We start from the raw sequence: 7,040 nt of genomic DNA on the forward strand, positions 1-7,040 counted from the left end.
AAATAGTTAACTTTTGTTTTTTGAATGAAAATGAAAAGATGTCATCATATTATAAAGAAAATATGTTTATGCTAAACAGAAATTGTTTTATCAATTTAATATCTCAAATTTAATTGGAAATAAAAATATAAAGAGTTATCTGTCATTTTCATCCCTGTGGTTTGTTCATTTCTGTCATTTCAGTCCAATTTTCAAAAATGCGTCATTTTCCTCCCCGATGTTCTAGAAACATGCCATTTCAGTCCAAAAGATAGCGCCCATTAAAAACGTTGAGGACAGAACTGGCACAAGGCGTTATGTTTTTGGACTGAAGTGGCAGAAATGAACAAACCACGGGGACGGAACTGGCGCAAATTTGAAAATTGGACTGAAATGGCAGAAATGAACAAACCACAGGGATGATATAAAAACACTTGTAATAAGTTGTATTTTTCTAAAAACCAATACAATAATTAAATTCAACTAAATTAAGAAAAATGATTTGTCCCTAAACCATTTGTTAAACATTGAGATTATTACACGTATTTTTAAGCAAATTAATTTGTAAAGATTAGCCAATTCAATATGAATAAAAGAAATTATATTTTCTAGCACGTAGAATATAATTTTAAATTGCTTATCCAAATTTTAATTGATAGTTATCTTTAAGCAAATTAATTAGTAAAGATACTGTCCAATTCCTTTAATTATCTTTTAGCATGTAGAATATAATTTTAAATTACATATGTAAATTTTAATTGATAGTTATCTGAATTTAAAAAAAAATAAGTAGAGATAAATAGAAAAATACATTTTTTAGGCGGGAAAACTCTATGGAAATCACCCCAGAGAATGACACGTGTCTTTAATAGGTTTACTTTATTATATGTATAGATTTTAACTAGTAAATTGGGTTGAGCTATAGCATAAACTCAAATTCGAGTGGGTTGGTTTGGGTCGTAAACTTTATCCAATCTAAAAACAAACTCGTATTCAACGTGAGTCAGGTCATGGCTTGGTAACTTTTATTTTTTTGAACTGCAAATGTTTGTTCTACACTATTATACCAATTATTCTAAATTATCACATTTGCGCAGGTTTGAACCATATTGGCTCGGTAATATTTTGTTCTGATGATTTTGTACGAGTATCAAATGAAAAGTTAACACTAATTAAAGTGTTATATGAAAGATGCTAATAACTAAGAGAATAAAGGATGAAAATTATTCAAAGTAACTACATTTAACTCGAATCTGATTTGAGGATTAATACGAGTCAAGTAGGTTGAGTTAAATTACAATCAAATGTACACAAGTTAGTTAAAAAGGTAATAAAAAAATTTAAATGCATGTTTTAACTTTACATACAAAATAATTTTAAAAGCGGACCATCATTTGGCAAAACAGAGACAACATAGTTAGATTTGCTTAGCTATAATATTTTTTTTTTTAAATTCTTATTCAAACGTCACAATTAATATCTAAATTTCTTTACCGAAGAGAAGTGTTTTTAGTGATATCCAAATGTCATGCGTGAGTCAGAGATTTTACCAGCGTTATCTGTGATTTCAGGCGAGGATGATCTTTTGCCTATGAATATGCCGGGAGGTCGGACTTTGTTGGACTTTAAAAAAATATCTTAAATTTCTTTACCCATTAATTATTAAACTCAAAAAATGGTCCAAAAAAACATTGAATATACTACTGTGGTATACTCGCATGATTTTGTGTGGTGTATAACTCGCCTCCTAGGTTGAACCGCTTTAGCGCGGTTTGTTTGAATAAAACATAGATAATGACTCCTTACTTAACTGTCCTTTTTTTTTTGAACGGCAAATTTGGATCACTGACGGACCATTGGAGTATCATCGTGCCACCAGCAGAACCACCCGATCATATCCATCTCCACTAGGCAATAATGTCTATACACCAATTCAGAAGGAAACCCAATAAATATGGAAAAACCCCCTTTGTGGGAATCGAACCCATGACCTAATGGTCATAATCCTTATCCCACCACCAAGATACCACTAGGCTATAATGCCATGGGTCTTTGTACCCTTATACTTAGATCTATTTCCATATTACCCCCTCGTTTTATAATTTGTTTACACTATGATAATTTGTTTACACTATGATATTGGCTTTCACTAGCTTGAGTTTCATACAAGGCTTCAAGCCACACTCAAGCTTACATTGAAACTAATTGGTCAAGCTATCAAATAATTGTTTTTTTTTTTAACTTCAATTTCTCTTTGAGCCAAGCTCATGCATACAGCCATACATTGACAATATATCACTGTTTTGTATTAAATTATTATCATTATTACTTTAATCTTATAACGCACACGTTAAACTATATTCGTTTTCTTGTAAACGTGACATTTAATCTTATAACGCACACGTTAAAATTTTTATCCTCATGAAATCGAGTTTATATATCACCTTGATATTACTTTTTTTTAATCATCTTAACTCGTCTCACATCGGATGGAATGAAATAGTGTTTCGTAAGAACCTTATCTTTCAAAGAAGAAAAACTAAAAAGATTGACATTAACATTTATAATATACCTCAGGGGTTATAGTGTATATTATTAGCTCTGTTCATACTTCACATTTCTCTTGTTTTTAATGTTGTATAATTAATGCCAATTTGGGGTTAGCTCACTTGGTAGAGGTTTTTACCTCTTAGTGGGAGGTCTTAGGTTCAATCCCAAGCAAGGTGTAAGATTAAAAATAATTTGGTGTAATTTAGGGCTGGATAACCATTTCCATTAAAAAAAATGTATGATTAATACATATTTGTTGTGTTTGTAGCTTATTGGGCTTACCGTGCAATTTGAGGTGGGCATTTTGGGTTTTTTTCATACCGAGTTCCGACTATGGTCCACAAAGTCAAAAACCAAGTATTGCAATACCCGGATTGCGTATGGATCCGACTTTAGAGAGAAAGTGATCAGATTGTTTCGATTTTAGTTATGGAATTCTTTTTTTGGATTTTGATCGGGGGTAGGGTCGGGTACACCCAAGTTGGACCCGGTTTTAAATCATAGGGATTGCGTATGGATTCAGGTTTTAGAGAGAAAGTGATCAGATTGTTTCAGTTTTACTTATGGGATTCTTTTTCAGGTTTTGATCGGGGGTAGGGTCGGGTACACCCAGTTTTAAATCATAGGGTGTGAACCCGGTAAATACCCGTCACCCAGGGTTGGGTAGGGAATTAGGTTGGGAACACCCAGATTTTCAAGGGTTTTCGGGTAGGGTACAATGAACGAATACACACTATTTACATGTATAGCTTGCTATTAGTTTTCTTAAAATAATATTAAAGGAAGTAACATATAGTTTTAGTGGAAGTAACATTTTTAATTAATACTCATTGCTTAACTTAAACGAATTAAAACATATAGTTTTAGTGGAAGTAACATTTTTAATGTGTAATTATAACCTCTAATATAATACTTAACCATCACTCTGATTTAAAAATCTTCTTCTCCAGGCTTCATAGCTTTGTTGGATTTACATCAGTTATAGTCTTCATAGCTTAGTTGAATTAAGTGCAGCTTCAACTCTACAAATGTGATTTCCAGTCAGCGTATGTTGATTGGAGAATAAGTGTTTTAAAAGCCACCTTGACCCACACCCAATTTAAGACTATCTCCAACGCATCCGAAATCATGCCGTCCAAGCCACGTCGGAGCCGTCCGAAATTAGGAGTTGCATTGGAGCCAGACGCCCGATGATGTCCGAAGGGGAGGCGTCCAAAGTTAAGGGCCTGATTTGTCTCGGTTATTGAGCCATTTTCTTTCTTTTTTTTTCAATGGTGATTTCCAATTTGTTTAATAAGACACCTTTGCAAATATTATAAGGCACCTGTGATTACATGGAAAGCTTCAATTGAGCTTTAATGGAGAAAATGAGTTTTTAGTGGTTGAACCGCCATTGAGTTATCTTACATATAGACCTGGTTGCAGAAAAGAGAGATTGTAGAAGATGAATAGCAAAAAAATGAAATTGGAGTGAAAAGGAAGAAAGTAAATAGGAAAATATTGATAAGAAATGAAGGGTGAGAAATGAGTAGGGTTTCAGAGAAGAAGATAAAAAAGTAAAGAAGCAGAGAAGGTTTCTATTTAACAATAAGACTTGTATTAACCTTTTTAATTGAAGTAGATTACATAAGCTTTAGGATTAATTTAAATTTTGAACAATCCAATTAATAAAAAAATCGTTGCATAAGCAGTTTTTATGTATTCATATTTTTTAAAATCTAGTTGACTTATGAATTAGATAGTACTTATTTACTTATTATTTAGATACATTTTAATAATTGGAGTAATTAAATTTAAAGAAAAATGAGTGATGATGTGGAAAATGTAAGGATATGTTTGGATATTTGTATGGTTGGAGTAGAAATTGAGGTTTTTAAGGATTTGTAAGGATTTTTATGGATTTTTAAGGATATGATGTGGCAGCTGAGTAGGCAGGTAAGGACGCCTAAAAACGCCTTTAGCATTGGAGATAGTCTAATTAAAAGTTTTTTCGGTTCTGACACAACCGGCTGTTTAGCCACATTTGATCCACCACTTTTGGCTTAGTGGTAGAAGACTTGAGTTCAATCCTCACTTGTGTCATTTTCGTGGATTAGACAATGACAGATAAAGTTTAGCCTCCTATCCTGAGACCATCCGAGTTTTCATTCCACAATGTGTTATGCAGAGAGTGTTTCCAGGGGGCGCCCAAGCCAAACTCTAAAGTCAACATGGGCTCAGTTAAGATAACATATTCTGGCTGGAATAAAGCAACAGCCAACAAGGCTCTCTAATTTGAGAAGAGCAATAGCCTAATATAAGAAAGTAATTGTTTCAAAAAAAAATCAACTGCTGTTTGTTTCTTGGCTGGAATAAGGCAACAAGTCTCTCTAATTTGATCCACCACTTATAGTTTGTTTCTTGTCAATGCAACTACAATTACTTGTTGATCCGGTTGTTCAAACCTTAATTCCTCACAAAGTTGAAACATTTACTAGTATTTTTTATTATTTTATTTTAGGTAGAAAGGAACATATATATTTATACTAGCTAAACAGAACCACAAACAACTCTAAGCAAACATGTTTAGATTACAAACGGTTTGTTGATAGACCATCAAAACCGAAAAAATATATAAACTCCAAAAAACCTAAAGAATCAAATTGATAAAGGTTCACGATTTTGAGAAGTGGAAACACTGGAGTTTGGAATCAGACTGACGTGCAAATAATATTTTGATCAGCAAAGCACATAATAACGCGCCTATGATATAAATCGATATCTTTTAGCATCATTTCCCAAACTCCATCCAATAATTTTAAATTTAAAAAACAGCAAACGGCTGTTAAGCCAACATAGTCAGAGTAGAGCAACAGCACTCTCCAATTTTAATAGTGCGATGTCCTAATACACGAAGGTCGATGTTCTAAAAAATAACTAGAATGTAATACAATGTGCAGAGGAAATAAAATTTGATTTGAAATTTAGATGGTATTTATTTCAGCAAACTAAATAAAATCTGTTTTTGTCAAAATCAAAATAAAAAATAAAATCTACATTCCAGTATTTAACATATGAAACAAGCACTACCTGTATTATAAACGGTATCTCACTGGACCATCAAAACCAGAAAAAAAAAAAAACAAACTGCAAAAAGCTTAACAAACTAAACTGAAAAACCAAAAATTCTTATGAGATCAAGAAACACTGGAGTTTGGGATCAGACTGACGTGCAAATAATATTTTGATCAGCAAAGCACATAATAATGTGCCTATGGTATTAATCGATATTTTTTAGCATCATTTCCCAAACTCCATTCAACAAGTTTCAGATTTTAAAAACAGCAAATGAAATGGACACAACATCAAAACAATAAATTAAATCTATGAACCGAAAGCTTTGTACCGTTGTAACCCCTAATTTTGCGATAAGAGAAACGGCGACGTTATTCGAGAGCCTGTTTGTTTGTGTTTGTAAACCCTAATTTTCTGTTGTATTTATAGACGACTTTGATTAAGAAATTTATACACTGGTCCCCTGTCCATGACGTATGTACTGATATGGTCCTTCTAATTTACATTTGGGGTGTTTATTGTTTATTTTTACATTGATTCTAGGTTCATAACTAATTTGAATTTTTGATACGACTTGAAAATACGTTACAAACCTAACATGAAATTCGCGAATTTAAGTTTAATTTAAACGGGTTCGGTCAGTCCAGGTTGAACCCGTTTAGTTAAATAGGTCGAGTTCAGGTCAACTAGGTCGGATTGACGGGTTAACCCGTTTAATCAATTTATATTACATTTTATTTTTTACAATATCATTATATCAAAAATAAATTTGGGGTGTATATATTATACATAATTATAACTTGAAAAGTGATATTGACATAAAGTTTTATAACTAAAATGCAGTTGTATTATATACAATTTTTTTTTTGTAGTAATATTAACTTGAGAAAAAAAAAATTAAAATTTTGAAAATTCGGATTGAACAGGTCGTGTTCGGGTCAACCTGCTAATACTCGGGTCGTGTTCGGGTTCATATGTATGTATGGCAAGATCTTCGGGTTCGGATTTGTCTAAAATTTTCGGGTCGTGTTCGGGTCAACCTGCTAATATTAGCACCACTGATTACTAGGGGTGCTAAACAGGTCGGGTTCGCGGGTTGACGGGTCCAACCCCAACCCGAAAATTTTATATGAACCCGAACTTGACCCGAAGCTGAAAATCTTGTTAAACATATGAACCCGAACAGGACCCGAATATTAGCGGGTTAACCCGAACACGACCCGTTTAACCCGAAATTTCAAACTTTTAGTTTTTTTTGCAAATTAATTTACTTACATTGAAATTTTACTAAAAAAACACAAATGCGTATAATACAATTACATTTTAATTATAAAACTTTATATCAATCTCTCTTTTTAAGTTAAATTAATTATGCATAAAATACAACAAAATTAATTTATGACATAAAACATAACGTAAAACATAAAATATAATGTGAATGGGTTAAACAGCCAGGT

At 32.4% G+C, this 7,040-nt stretch overlaps 2 non-coding genes across 2 annotated transcripts; both read right to left on the reverse strand.

Moving 5' to 3' along the window:
* Positions 1–5,212: 5,212 nt before the first annotated feature.
* On the reverse strand, positions 5,213–5,311 carry LOC118479426. Its single transcript, XR_004859561.1, has one exon. It is a non-coding gene; the product is annotated as a small nucleolar RNA Z122 (small nucleolar RNA).
* A 410-nt stretch (positions 5,312–5,721) lies between these two features.
* On the reverse strand, positions 5,722–5,820 carry LOC118479424. The gene has a single exon (XR_004859559.1). It is a non-coding gene; the product is annotated as a small nucleolar RNA Z122 (small nucleolar RNA).
* Positions 5,821–7,040: the final 1,220 nt, after the last annotated feature.

This window comes from Helianthus annuus, chromosome 5, assembly GCF_002127325.2.
Source record: "Helianthus annuus cultivar XRQ/B chromosome 5, HanXRQr2.0-SUNRISE, whole genome shotgun sequence".
NCBI classification, from domain to species: domain Eukaryota; kingdom Viridiplantae; phylum Streptophyta; class Magnoliopsida; order Asterales; family Asteraceae; genus Helianthus; species Helianthus annuus.